This window comes from Cricetulus griseus, chromosome 2 (assembly GCF_003668045.3).
Source record: "Cricetulus griseus strain 17A/GY chromosome 2, alternate assembly CriGri-PICRH-1.0, whole genome shotgun sequence".
In the NCBI taxonomy this organism is placed as follows: domain Eukaryota; kingdom Metazoa; phylum Chordata; class Mammalia; order Rodentia; family Cricetidae; genus Cricetulus; species Cricetulus griseus.
Window position 1 is genome coordinate 371,057,854 of NC_048595.1, and position 14,797 is coordinate 371,072,650.

The following is a 14,797-nucleotide window of genomic DNA, read 5'->3' on the forward strand; positions in this document are numbered from 1 at the left end:
AAAATTTTGTTTATGACCTCAAGATGGGGAAAGACACAAAAGCACCAACTCTAAAGGAAAAGGCTGAGAAACTAGACTCCATTAAACCTAACTTCAGTTCACCAAAAACAGCAGAGAAGGCTCAGTGAAAATAACCAACAAAGAATGTACATTCTGAATATAAAAAGGAAGCACCAAGTCAGTTTTTAAAAAGACAAGATCCATGGGCTGGAGAGATGGCTCAGAGGTTAAGAGCACCGACTGCTCTTCCAGAGGTCCTGAGTTCAATTCCCAGCAACCACATGGTGGCTCACAATCATCCGTTATGAGATCTGGTGCCCTCTTCTGGGGTGCAGACATATATGGAAGCAGAATGTTGCAACATAATAAATAAATAAAATCTTTAAAAAAAAAAAAAAGACAAGAACCAAATGAAAATATGGGCCAAGTAGTCAGTAAGTACATAATATACAACCTCATTATTACAAGGAAAGACCATTTAAAGCCCCAGAGCAGTAACACTACAGAAACCACCAGAAAGGTTGTAGAAGAGAGGCCAGCCAGGAGCAGAGACGAGAAAAGAATGGCCACCAGGAGAAAGGAACTTAAGCACATAGCCACTAACTCAGAGTTACTGAAAAGCTCTCTGCGCTAGGCATTCTGAGGACATTCCCAGGGTACCACTAACTGTAAACTATAATTTCAACTCCACTCAATTTAGACAGAAAGGGGTTGTTACACTGGTGTTTCTTGCCATCTCATTTCTGTTGTTTTTGCTTTCACTGAGTTGATGAGAAAGAGGGGAAGGCATTTCATATCCCACCCATTGTTTAAATTTGGATTGTATGACAATTTCCTGTTTATCTCTGCTTCTGTTCTACCTCTGCAACCACCTTGATATTCTAAAAAGTCCCTTATAACAAAGCCCTACAAAGTCCTCAAGTCTTTCTGATAAGACTCAAAAAAAAAAAAAAAAAAAAACCTCCCTCTTGACAAATGATCTTTTAGACACTTTCTAGAGCTCTATTATCTTAATTCTCCAAGTACCAACACACTGACAAAGTCCCTGGTGTCACATCTTTTTCCAACGACCACCATAGCAGCATGAGGAAGCTCTGGGGGACTGAAGAACACTAAAGATAACAGAGTCCCTGACACTGAGCTTGCAACAATCCCTTCCATAGATGTACTTAATACTATATAGGGCATACAGATAAAGGAAAATGATTTGTTGTCATCTTTGCAGATCTCTTTAACTTTTATTTAGTCTTTCATCTAAAACAAAAAGAAAAAAAGGTGGGGTGAGGTGGGGGTCAAAAGGCAAAAGAAAATACACTAATTAAAGTGTAGCTGCAACGTCATCACAGAGAATGGGGAAGATAGACAACATAGAGGAAGACAGGAAGAGAGATGGGGAGGAAAGGGAGGAAGGACAGTGGAAAGAGGGGAGAAGAGAGGAGGAAAAAACGAATGGATGGATTAATTAAGCTTACATATGAATTCAAGGCTAGGCCTAAAATCAAACAATACTGCTTCATTAGTCATGCAAAGACTTGGCAATCACTCTAATACTAGTAAATGCCATCCAACTTTTCAGACCAAAACAAAAGCATCAGGGAACTTAACTTTGCTGTAAGTACCAACATGTACACTTTCTCCTATTTTCCAAAAGCCACACACACCCAGGAGCCACACAAACTTCTCCTTCAATGCAAAATGTTCACTGAAATTCCAACCCAAGATTGAAAAGACTCTAGTCTAAGCGTAAAACATGAAAAATAAAAAATGGTTGAGAGGTATTCTCAAGATTCTAAAAAACAGTACAAACAGCCAAGAGTCCTGAAACGAGGAGAGCAAGTTCATCAGCACACACATATCTGAAATCATGACCTGTATTTCAAATTGCTCTAAAGCAGAGTTCCCAGACAGCAAGCTTAAGCAGTTTAAAGGCTATTTCACAGTCATATAAGATTATAGGTCACTGTTCCAACCTTCCTAATGCTGTAACCCATAAGTTTCTCATGTTGTGGTGACCCCAAACTACAAAACTATTTTCATTGCTACTTCATAACTATAATTTTGCTACTGTTATGAATCATAATGTAAATATCTGATATGCAGGATATCTATCTGATATTCGACCCCTGCAAAAGGGTCATCCAACCCCCAAAGGGGTTTGAGACCAGGTTGAAAAACACTGTTCTAGATAAAGGTAATATTTCTATTATATACACCACTTGAAAACAGTGAAAGACTTAGCAGGGGCTGGAGTGTTCACCTGTGAGTTTCCTCTGCATGATACAGCAATGCTGAGGGAGGCATTCACTGAGAAAGACCAAACAACAACCTCTAGATCAGATTCTGTACCCAAATGATGGCTTCTCTTACCTGTGAGGGTACTGTCACTTGTCACTCAAAACATTACACCCGGGTAGCATCCATGTAGTGAAAGACTGTGAGCAAGGTCACAGACACACTTGTACAGTATGTAACTTCCACATTCCTTTACACAGCTGTAGGATATGTCAAACCCGTGAAAAAGTGTACAAAAGGTGGGCGGTAGTGGCTAACACCTTTAATCCTAGCACTCGGGAGGCAGAGGCAAGCAGATCTCAAGAGTTCAAGACCAGCCTGGTCTACAAGAGCTAGTTCCAGGACAGCCTCCAAAGCCACAGAGAAACCCTGTGTCAAAAAAAAAAAAAAAAAAAAAAAAAAAAAAAAAAAAGAAAGAAAGAAAGAAAGAACGAAAGAAACTGCCAGTGCCTATAGTCCACGCCACAAGATGACAGGAATTTTAACAAAAACTGTGGCAGAAAGGAGACCCCAGACATAGACAACCCACAAGCAGAACTTCTGAAGTCCTTCTGAGGCTTGGTTTTGGTTCAGTGACACCCCAAAATGAAGAGAGCATGTCTTAAAAGCAGGATGGAAAATTCCAAATTGGAGAGAATGAGTATATTCACTTCAGAAAGCTTTATAGCAGTAGCTATCAATCTGCAGGTTGAGACTCCTTAAGGACCTGCATAGCAGATATTTACATTATGATTCATAACAGTAGCAAAATTACAGTTATGAAGTAGCAATGAAACTGTTTTATGGTTGGGGGTCACCACAACATGAGGAACTGTATTAAAGGATCTCAGCTTTAGGAAGGTTGAGAACCACTGCTTTACAGGGACAGTGTGTTAGAAATTATAATTTCCTAGGGTTCTACAGAGGGCTCATGTCTCTGAGAGAAACACAGTTTCCTTGCTTTTCATAAACTGTTCCCCTTATTCATAATAACCCAAGAAAAATCACCCACAAAAAGCCTTGAGGCTGTGTCAGTCACTAAAGCAAATAAGAAGCAACAATCACTAATCCACTCTTATGTATTTGTATTTAACTAATTCTTAACTGACTCCAAATAACCAAAATTTTGATAGAGTCAATGGTTAACCTATATTACACCGTGTAAGTCAGAAGCTCAAGTCCTGAAAAAAGTGTCATGTGGTGGTGCATGCCTTTAATCCCAGCACTCAGGAGGCAGAGGTAGGCAGATCTCTGTGAGTTCGAGACCAACCTGGTCTACAAGAGCTAGTTCCAGGACAGCCTCCAAAGCCACAGAGAAACCCTGCCTCGAAAAACCCAAAAAAGAAAAAGAAAGAAAGAAAGAAAGAAAGAAGGAAGGAAGGAAGGAAGGAAGGAAGGAAGGAAGGGAAAACCTAGTTATCTAAACTTCCCAGATACCATCACTCACATTCTGAAGACTAGTTAAGCTGTGTCCAGACCCAAAGGCCCTGAGTCTTATCCATATGGGCCAAGCAACTCCAGCAAGTTACTCTAACTTCAACCTCCAGGTCTTCTGCGTACACTGAAGATGGTACAGCACCTGAAACCCAATCGTTCTCATAGATACAGAAGATTGAAGCAGAACCCCTACTCAGGACTGGGAAGGAAGAGCAACAAATCTAATTGAGAGTCCTGATCCTCTCTGAGGTTTTGCATGAAAGCAGTGACACACATGAGGGCCCAGTGATAAGATCACTCCCCTATTACTAGATCACATTACAAGTACTATTGCAGTAATTTTTCAGCAATGGGAAATACACATCTGTGAGGTCTGCATATAACTACTTTAATTAACTTTAAGGCTGGTAAGGAAACATCTTCATGACCATAAACTCTGGGCAAAACTAGTGATGCTCTCCAGGCTTACAGCTCCATCAGCAAACTCTATTTCCCACTTCCAAGAGTGTGCGGGCAAATTAAACACAGGGCATCAGCTAAATTCCACTCAAACTGAAAGCTGAACCACAGACTTCTCTGCACTGTATTTCCATACTAAAACCCAGTACAAATAAAATTTTTAAATATTACAGATTATAGGCTTTATAATCAGCAACTACTTTAAGGAGTTGTGAATGCAATCTAGCACAATTCCTAGAAATTAGTACCAGAAACTGGGATATATAATTTAATTTCTTCTGCACAAGGCTGCTTTGCTTTTCACAGTCACAATATAAAATAAACTTCTGCCAAAACGAAGTAAAGAAACAAAGCCAAAAAAGATCAAATATCAGCCGGGCGTTGGTAGCACATGCCTTTAATCACAGCACTCAGGAGGCAGAGGCAGGCGGATCTCTGTGAGTTCGAGGCCAGCCTGGTCTCCAGAGCGAGTGCCAGGATATGCTCCAAAGCTACACAGAGAAACCCTGTCTCGAAAAAAACAAAACAAAACAAAAAGATCAAATATCCATTATTAATGCAGTTCAGAGACAGTGGTCAAACACATCTCAATGTAGTCTCATGAGACCAGTGAGCCTCAGAACCAGAGGAGCCCAGCTGGGGTCATGAGACTTAGTACCTGACAAGTAGCTACACTCTTAAGCAGCCTACAGTGTATCACTACCACCACACCACTGTCACTTAATTTGCCCACCTTTTAAATTTCTTTCATCGTAGGTAAATTCTAAAGGCATCAGTAAAAGTCCTCAAAGATCCCAGCAGCAATTTATTGCTGATAATTTAAGAAATCTTAATGGGGAAATGGTAATGAAAACATGTGCTCAAAACAGCAGACACCTAGCTTTACAGCAAAGTCCACAAAAACCAAAATTGTCTGGGTATTTTGATTATTTACAGTGCTGGAGACCAAATCCAGAGCTTCATGAACACTCTCTACCACTGGGCCACATTCCCTATCTGCTTCTCCAACTGTGATGACTACCAACACAAAAATTACTTCAAATATTAATACAGCAAAACTTTACCTATAGGCTGGTGAGATGGCTCCACAGGAAATGGCATTTGCCTGTATTTAAGCCTGGCAATCTGACTTCAATCTCTGGAACCCACAGAAAAGTGGAAGGCAAGTGACTACACAAAGTTCCCCTGACTTCCACACCTGTACACACCAACCTGCACATACATCATACACACATAAATTTTTTGGATGACAATTCATGTAAACTGAAAATGTCTAATCCAAACTAAAAAGATGTGCATACTATATTAACATGTTGAGTCGTATCTTTTGTAACTCAATTTTAATTATTCTTTCAAAATTAAGACACCATAAGGGAGAAGGGCTCAGTGCAAAAATTCCTATGAACAAATGTTCTACTTCTCTTACTCAAATTAACATCCCAAGAAAGGAGAGTTTTCAGAATTAGTTTTACTGTATTATGCACTGTAATATAAAATCCTTTCTTCCACAGGCTCAATAATCTTTAAAGCAACTAGCTTTAACACAATTGTCTTTTGGAGGCGACCACAGTGCCACTTATCACTCAGCACACAACTAATGAACTAACACCCCAGCCACAACTGTCTTTTGGATATTTCTCTAACTTCCTAGTGAGAAGAGTTATCTAACCAGCTCCAGAACAGGGTTTTGAGGACTGACGATTATGTAATTCCCAACAACAGGCTTAGAGCTCCAAACTACTTCACATACCCAGTGTCCTCGCTACAGCCTCCTCCCACTCTTCACCGCTACAGCTGGAACTCCACCCCCAACACTTCCTTGTTTAGTGGGCTGCCAGCCTCAAAAACAGTAGGTCCCTCTACTTTAAGGGATTTGCTCCAGCGCTTCTTGACACACACTATGCATTCTGAGCCAAAAGGACTTACCTGTCCAGGAATCATCTTTGCATGATTCACATTGTACTGAAAGCTGTGGCTATGGGCCCCTCCCAGACACAAGCCACCTTTTCCTGTAGATCACGAATAAACTGGATTAAATGGCAATGTCCCGAATAACGTTCTTTCCAGGAATAGTACTATTGTAGCGTTTTAATAAGTTCAAGTGTTCAGAGAGAAGGCCAGGGATCGACCCACCTATAACAGTCACAAATATAAAACAACTGTAAATGATACTGGGACTCCTCGTCCTTGTCCTTAAAGTTTGGACTGTTTGAGCTGGGGGCGTGGCTTAGTAGCCCAGCACTAGCTACCTGGGAAAGCCTGGATTCCAACCCCAGTAAAAATTCATGTTTAAATACCACATGGGTGGAAATATTATCTATAGTGTACCTCCACAAAAATATGTAGCATGTTAATATTGTAATGATTTCTTTTCATGTCTGCATCCATATATTTCTGTCCCAGGTCACTCTGCTCATTGACCTGTTTTTCAAAAGAGACATTTCATTCCTCGATTTATAAACAGACAGGCAGACAGACACACAGACACACACGCACACGCACACACGAGTGAGACACTGGTATTTCACTTGAAGCAGCAATAACCTATTATCACAACCATGATAAAGCTTCCATTCTAATAGAAATGCCAGCGCTGGTCAAGATTTAAAACAGCCCGGCAAACTCTTGCAGTGCCTTCAGCTCCAACCTATTTCAACCAGTCCCCATAATCACTACAGTATTGCTATTATCTTAGTCGCACTGCCAAACACCCAGCTGCAGTCTAACTATGCAAGAATGAGGCACTGTTGAAATGGCTTTCAAAAAGAAAAGCAACTTTCTCCTCAGTGCGTTTCTCTACAAAAACCCTACAATTAAACGACACAAGTGCGCGCACACTGACACCCTCGCTCCTCAGAGCGGTGCCACAAAAGCAGCCGGCGAGGACCGGCGGGGACAGGCAGTGCGCCGCGGAGGGGCTGGGTGGGGGCGGAGGGAACTTGGGCAGCACAATGACTCCGGGGTTCGTACGATCGCCCTGGAAGCCACGCGCCGGCCACCCCGCGGCTGCCCCGCACTCCGCCTGCCACCCCCTTTGTTTTTCGGCTTTCGGGCCTCCCGAGTCCCCGCCGCGCCCGCCCCGCCGTACCGGACCCCGCGGCCTCCTGCACCCCAGCCCGCGGCCTCTTTAGCCCTCGGGGCCCGGCCACCCATACGAGGAGCGAGGCGAGGGCGCGGCGGGGGCCGTGTCCACCGAAGCCAACACAGCGGCCCGCGCCGCCCTGAGGCCGCGCCTCAGCGACCGCGACCCGTGGCCCGAGACCCGCACTCACCGGCCGCGGCTGAGAGCGCGAGGCTGAGGCGAACAGACGGCAGCGGGGCGGCGCCGGCACAAGCAGCCGCGTTCTCTCCCACGCGCACGCCCAGCGCACGGCGGTCCGGCCGGCGGCGGTAGCGGTGGCGGCGGGCTCGCGCCCTCAGGCCGTGCTGAGTCGGCGCGGACCCGCGCGTGCGCCGTGGCTAGGAGCGCGCGCCCACATCTCGCGGCGCGCGGCGCCTCACCTCGGCACGGAGCTCTGCGCAGGCGCGGTTCGGGCCGCGCCTGCGCAAAGGAGGCAGGCGCGCCCGGCTCCGGCTGAAGTGTATTCCAGCTGTGCGGGCGTGGCGACGTCCGCGGATAGCGCTGTTCCGGGATGACGAGGGGCCGGAGTGGCCACCGCTGGGTCTGCGGGCCAGGCCCGTGTCCCACATAGTCCTCGGAGCTCCTCGGCAGCCCACACGGCCGCCCTGACCTTCTCCAGCCTTCAGAACCGCTCCGAGAGAGGTTCATGAGCCTACTGTAGATGGGGAACCTGGGGGCAGAGAATAAGGCAGTCCGAAGGATTGTGGAGAGCGCCTGAGGCCACTCACACTGCTGCTCCCTTCCCCTGTCCCCTATAGGTCGTAAGACTGGGAAAGTCTTCCTGGGACACTATGTGGACAAGAGGGCGCAAACTAGAGAGCCACTGTGCCAGTCTGCTGGGTTAAGATCCTGCTCCAGCGCGGAACCTACCAGGAAACGTGAGAGCCTGAATCAAGCAGGTGGCGCTGGCCTTGTGAACTGTGCCTGGTTGCCTTGAGTTTGTTTTTTTGCGCAGGGACACTATGGAGAGTCTTAAGCAGGAAGTGGTGACTGGTTTGTGTTCTCAAAAAAAAAAAAAAAAAAAAAAAAAAAATCACTGGCATCCTTGCGGTACGAAAAGAAACCAGAAGCGGGGAACTCTCCTTTTTAATGATGTCATTTTTATCTTCACCACAAGCCAATAAACAAGTGAGACAGGCAGTGAAAGGTGAACACAGAACCGCCAACCATTACATTCCTAAGAGCTGTAATTTACTCATAACAGAATCAGGTATAATAATAAAACTTTTGGTTGTCGAGATTTTGCCATATTTTAGGGCTTTTTTATTGTTTCCTAATGAAGTGCATTCAGCTTGGATTTGGGCTAGTAGTGTGGTTATGTTTGCTTTTTTTTTATCCAGGTTTATTTATATTATTGTGTGTGTATTAGTGTTTTGCCTGAATGTATATAGGTGTGTATCACACGCTTGCTGGTGCACACAGAGGTCAGAAGATGGTATTGTCACTCTTGTGAAATTAAGGATAGTTATATGCCATCATGTTGGTGCTGGGAACAGAACCCAGGTCCTCTGCAAAAACAATGAATACTCTTTAGTCACTGAGCTATCTCTCTAGCTCCAATGTTTGGGATTTTTTGAGACATGGTCTCGTTTAGCCCAGGCTGAACTAAAACTTCCTATGTAGCTGAGGATGGCCTTGAACACCAAATCTTTTTACTTACATCTCCCTGGTGCTGGGATTACAGGTTGTGTCACTATACCCAGCCTATGATATTTATCTGGTGTTTAAAATTATAAGGGATTGTGTCTCTGCATCAACTCAGAGTCCTTGTACCTCTTGTTCACCCCTATTTAAGTTGTCCCTAATGTCAGCTGATCACTTTGGAATAGGAGCCACCCATTGCCCTACCATCCTCCCATCCATGCTCCCCTACTGCTTACTCTGTTGTCTCCAAAGCTCCTGTTGTTCTCACCAGCTCAACACTGCTCCTGTCTGTTTCTTGATTGCCTCTATTCTGAACTACTAGATTCATGGAACATGGACTTTGTTTTGTTCACTCAGCAGTCCCAGGCACATAATAAACATCTGTTGAGTGAGTGACTGAAGCTTTGTGTGACGTAAAATGAGAGATTATTATCGGAAGAGTAGGAGAGACTGGAAGAGAGTGATGACACAAAAGGGTTTGCATCAAAAATGTCTGTGAGGACAGGTAGCACTCTGTGATAGACTAAAATGGGCCACCAAGTGAGGCGCTGGTGGCGCATGCCTTTAGTCCCAGCACTTGGGAGGCAGAGGCAGGTGGATCTCTGTGAGTTGGAGACCAGCCTGGTCTACAAGAGCTAGTTCCAGGAGAGGCTCCAAAGCCACAGAGAAACCCTGTCTCGAAAAAAAGGGGGGGCACCAAGTCCTTGACAGGCCTCCCAAGAAGAGGCAGAATCCAGTTCTCATCCCTTGAATCTGAATAGATCTGACCATTTGCTTTGAACAATATGATGCATCATGGGTGATATAGTACAAAGTACAGGCCATGCAGTTCTCTTAACCCTGCCAAAGGGGCCACAGCTAGCTTCCTGACAACAAGCTGCTAGCCGCCAGGCTTGTGAGTGAGGCTGTGTCTAGCTACCCAGCCCCAGCCAGTTGGTCAGCCAATATCAGTCATGTGGGGCCTTCAGAGACCAGTGAAGTAATGTCCAGCTGAATCCAGTTCAAACCTCCAAATTATGGCTTAGTTGCTTTGTCAAAACACCATGAGCAAGGCAACTTATAAAAGATAGCAATGGGGCTTACAGTTCCAGAGGGTTAGAGTCCATGGCCATCATCCCAAGGAGCATGATGCTGGGGCATTAGCTGAGAGCTTACCTCTTGATCCACGTGCTTAAGGAAGAGAGAGCGCTAACTGGGAATGATGCTAGTTTTTGAAAACTCACAGTTCTAACAAGGCCACACTACCTAATCCTTCCCAAACAATTCAACCAACTAATAACTAAGCATTCAACTATATGAGCCTTTGGGGCTGTTTTCATCTGAAGCACAACAGTGAGCAAATAAAATTTAGATTATTTTAAGCCCTCAGACTCTGAGGTAGTTCATTACACAGCAACAGCTTGCTGAAGCAGTCCTCTTCCTAGACTTATGATGACATCTAAAATTCATGTTCTTGAAGGCAGCGTTGATTATTTTTAACAAATGAAAATAGGGAAGGGTGGGTGATGCAGATGAGACAGGAAAATACTCAAATGAAAAATCCCAGCCAAGGCAACAATATGTTGTAAGCCCTTATCTTCTTGACATACTTTGGATGCCTAAGTGCTCAGGTGGAAGAATCAGGTGACTATCAGTTTTGACCCAACCAAACGTCAAGTTCAGCTGCTCACCAACTGTTGGGCCCTGGGCATGTGATAGAATGTCTGCATCTTTAAAATGGAACTTATACCTGCAGGGGACCACCTATTATCAACACCATTTCACAGGTGTGAAAACTGTGTCTCAGGATAAAAATAGCCAGGCTGAAATTCAAGCCTGCTTCCTTCCAGCTGCAGAGTCTCTATGCCTGCTTCCCTCTGCCCGGTAGTCAGCTTCACTCAACCCACCCCCACTCTCACCCCTAGAGCAATCTTCTGCTCTCAAACCCCTTGCAAGAAAACAAAACAGTACAACTTGGTTTCTCTCTTCCTGCACTGCAGCAGATGGGCCAATAGTGCCCTGGCGTGGGAAGCTCTCAGGAAGGGCTTCCTGTATTCTGACAGAGCAGCTGCACAGGCCCCCAAGCAGTTCCTCTTGAAATGTCCACCCCCAACCCCAACCCCTGACTGCCCAGAACTCCCTCCGGGAAGAGCTCTCTCACAGCAGGAAAGCAGAAACAGACATTTAAAACTAGATGTACATTGAGGAGGGCTGGAAGCTGATATGATGAAGGACGCTGAGTCGGGTTACTGAGCCCATCACAGCACTGAACAACCTGCAGCTTTGCCCAAAGAAGCTGGAATAAGAAAAAATGAAAAACTAGGAACAGATACAGGATCACAGTTTGGTCTAGTAATGACCTGCTGAAGGGGAAGCTGACCCTTAATGTTGACAAACTAGGGAAAAGAGAGCAAGAAGCAGGAAGAGTGTGACCCAGCAGACCCACCTTCCTCACGTGACAACCCAATGGACAGGCTGGTCACCCTTCCTGCTCATTTTCTCATCTGTGAAAGGAGAAAGGAAGGCTGCAAGCCCAGGAACTGGAGCTGAAAGTTCTGTGAAGTTGCTTCGGCAGTTTGTAAAGAGCTTTGTTTCCATCCTTGATTCACTGTGGACTGGCACCACATTCAGGCCCCACTGTGCTCCATGTATCTCACCATGAGCAGCACCATGTTACAAAGATTAAAAAACAAAAGGTAGGACTGGAAAGATCGTTCAGTTGGTAAAGTGTCTGTCATAGAAGCAGGATGACCTGTGTTTGACCCCTTGTTATCCCAGTAAAAGTTGGGCAAGGTGGCTCCTACTTTTAATTGCAGCACTGAGGAAGAAGACACAGAGGCATTCCTGGGGCTGGCTGGCCAGCCAGTCTAGTTTACTTGACAAGATCCAGAACATGAGATACCCTGTTTCAAAACACAAGGTGTCAGTGCTTCGTGAATGACACCAGAGATTGACCCCTGGCCTCCATATGTATTTGCTTGTACATGAACATACACAAAAATAAAAATTAAGGTGTGCCGGGCGTTGGTGGCGCAGAAGCAGGTGGATCTCTGTGAGTTCCAAGCCAGTCTAGTCTACAGAGCGAGTTCCAGGACAGGCTCCAAAACAATACAGAGAAACCCTGTCTAAAAAAAAATTAAGGTGTGAGTCTGTTCAATATGTACACATGAGAACAGGTTTCCACCAAAGAAGGATATACTAAAGGCAATGTGAATAAGAACATCTTCTGGCCAGGTGTGGTGACACACACCTTTAATCCCAGCACTCAGAGGGCAGAGGCAAGTGGAGGTTTGTGATTCCAAGACTAGTCTGGTCTACACAGTGAGACCCTGTCTCAAAAAGAGAAAATACATTTTCCTCTGTTTATGAAATAAGAATCTGTATATCTTATAAACTTCTATTTAACAAAAAAGCTAAGTAAAACTATAATTTATGAGTATCAAAATCTTATATTAAATATAAATAAGAATGGAGTCTGGCCGGCTAGCTCAGTTGGTTAGAGCGTGGAGCTGATAAATAAGACTGGAGTTTTCTTTGAGACAGGGTCATAGCTGATGCTTACGGACATGTGTCTGGATTTCACAGACAAGAGGCAGAAGGGCTGGGGTATCTCCATGAACAGCACCCAGCTTGGCAAGAGCCCATCAATAAATAGTCCCTCCAGAGCCCACCTAGTGGCATCTTTGGCCTTGTTTTTTTTGTTTTGTTTTGTTTTGTTTTTTGTTTTGTTTTGTTTTGTTTTCCTGAGACAGGGTTTCTCTATGTAACAGAACCCTAACTATCCTGGAATTCATTTTGTAGACCAGACTAGCCTCAAACTCACAAAGATCCATCTGCCTCTGCCTCCTGAGTGCTGGGATTAAAGGCAAGGCTACATTTTTTTTATAAGAACATGCCCAGTGTGTCTTGCTTTTTTGTGGAGTGTTGAGGGGGTCCTGTTGGGCATTTTCTATGGCCACTCACTAATAGCATTTGTCTGACGTTCTGCCTATGAAAAGACAGGTGTTATTGGCCATTGGGAAGAAGACCCCAAGGAAACTATCACTGTCACAGCATACTAAGGACACGCTGTTAACATGACATGTGCCTGTTGTTATCAACTGTGGCTGCCTGGAGGTTGGTTATGTCTGTCATTCTCCCTGATGTCCAAACCTTGTGCTTTGGGAGGAAGTCACTGGAATGGCCACACCTAAGCTTGGAGCATGCAGAGTGATAGAAATGCACCACATATGGCCAACTTCATGCTTCTCCCCAATGTGTTCATTTTATCCAGCCTTTTGTATCTGTACAGACTTGTAGAGAGGGAAGTAATAATCAGTTACTATTGTACTTGTTTTTTGAGGTAGTCAAGTTAACATTCTGAACACCTTCAAGTCTGACACGGTCCATTCAAAATCAGGCCTGTGCTGGCATGTATAAGGGATGGCACTGCCTTGTGGCAAGAAGATGCTCTGCTAACACATGGCCCCCTCCCCTGCGTCTGCATAAAGCCAGGGGGGCAGCAGGTGGTGGGAAGAAACTGAGGGATCTGGTTTCAGAGTGTAAAGTCAGTCCCACCTCCTGAGTCTGCAACATCCACTCTGTTTCCTCATTCAAACCCCATGCACTCAGCCCGGAGCACACACCTGGAGCAGATGCTAAATATCAGGTTGTACCTGTCTGGTGGAGAACAGACAAGTAAACAGGTAATTTTGACATGGAGCCACCCAAAGAGACAAGGTTAGGAAGGACATCCCAGGCTGAGGGAGTAGCAGAGGCAGAAGCATTGGATGCCATGCAGACTTGATGGGATCATGAAAAAAGCAGACAAAACATGTGTCCCTATACATGTGGCATAAGACTGTGGTGAGAGAGCAGTAGAAGTGGAGATAGTGAGACCTGGCTACATAACCCAACCTGCAGGTATTAAGTCAAAGGAGCTTTACTGCAGAGCATTTCTATATATTTATTTATTACAAGATGGTAAACACACGGGGCTCTGCTCTGTCATGTAAGCAAAGTCCAAACTAGAAAGAAGAAAACAGAGTTCCAAATGTCCCCCTTGTATCTTCTCTGCTGTACATGACCTCCATTCTCAAGATCAGCTTGTAGTGGTAAAGTTCTGGCTGTCACACACACATTTAGCAAAGAGGAGACTAAGTGGTACATTCTCTTGAAAGTCTCAACTGATTCTTCTGTATGCATCCCTCTGTTAGGAACTTAATCACCAGGCCCTCCAAGCTTCAAGGTAGGCTAGGAAATGATTTTTGAGCCAGCAAAAAAAAAAAAAAGTCTGAAGATAAAATCAGGCTAAAGTTACGGACACTCCCCCACCCCACCCCCTGTGCCCCAGAGGAATTTGCCCCACAGAAACATAGAACTGTTTGGTGAGTCTAAAGGAAGCTAGGGAAGTAGGGCAGAAGAATAGAAACTTTCAGGGAGCAAGGAAAACAATGTTAGAAAAGGACCCAGAATTGTACCCTGGCAACAGTCTTAAGTGCATCCAATTGGCAGGTTATGGTCACATAATGATGGCTTGGGGAGACTTGGAAGACTTTTCAGTGTAGTGGAAGGAGTTCTGAAGCCTCTGCGTGGGGTGGTCAGAGGGCAGTCACAGAGACTGTTGTATCAGCTACCTTCCTGTTGCTGTGAAAAAACACCATGACCAACAACAGAAAACACCATGACCAATAAGCAGAAGACTGTTTATTTGGGCTTATGGTTCTAGAGGGGTAAGAGTCCATGATGTTTGGGAAGCTTGACAACAGGAAGCAGAAAGAGAGAAAGAGAAAGGGGGGAGCAGGAAGTGGGGGAGCATATAAATACTCAAAGCCCACCCCAGTGACTACTCCCTCCAATGAGGCTTCACTTCCCAAAGATTTCACAACCTCCCCAAACAGCTGCCAA

The 14,797-nt window shown here is 44.9% G+C and overlaps 1 protein-coding gene and 1 long non-coding RNA gene across 2 annotated transcripts in view; one reads left to right on the forward strand and one right to left on the reverse strand.

Annotated features, from left to right (window-relative positions):
* Ptk2 (protein tyrosine kinase 2) overlaps positions 1-7,560 on the reverse strand; it is a 194,446-nt gene extending 186,886 nt beyond the window's left edge. The window contains exons 1-2 of the mRNA XM_027403786.2: positions 7,440-7,560; positions 6,094-6,300 (exon numbers count right to left, since the gene is read on the reverse strand). The gene's annotated coding sequence lies outside the window, so the exon portion shown is untranslated. The remainder of the gene's footprint in view (positions 1-6,093; positions 6,301-7,439) is intronic.
* Positions 7,561-7,711: 151 nt separating this feature from the next.
* On the forward strand, positions 7,712-8,526 carry LOC103159314. Its single transcript, XR_003483041.1, has 2 exons — positions 7,712-7,930; positions 8,047-8,526. It is a non-coding gene; the product is annotated as an uncharacterized LOC103159314 (long non-coding RNA).
* The last annotated feature ends 6,271 nt before the right edge of the window (positions 8,527-14,797 follow it).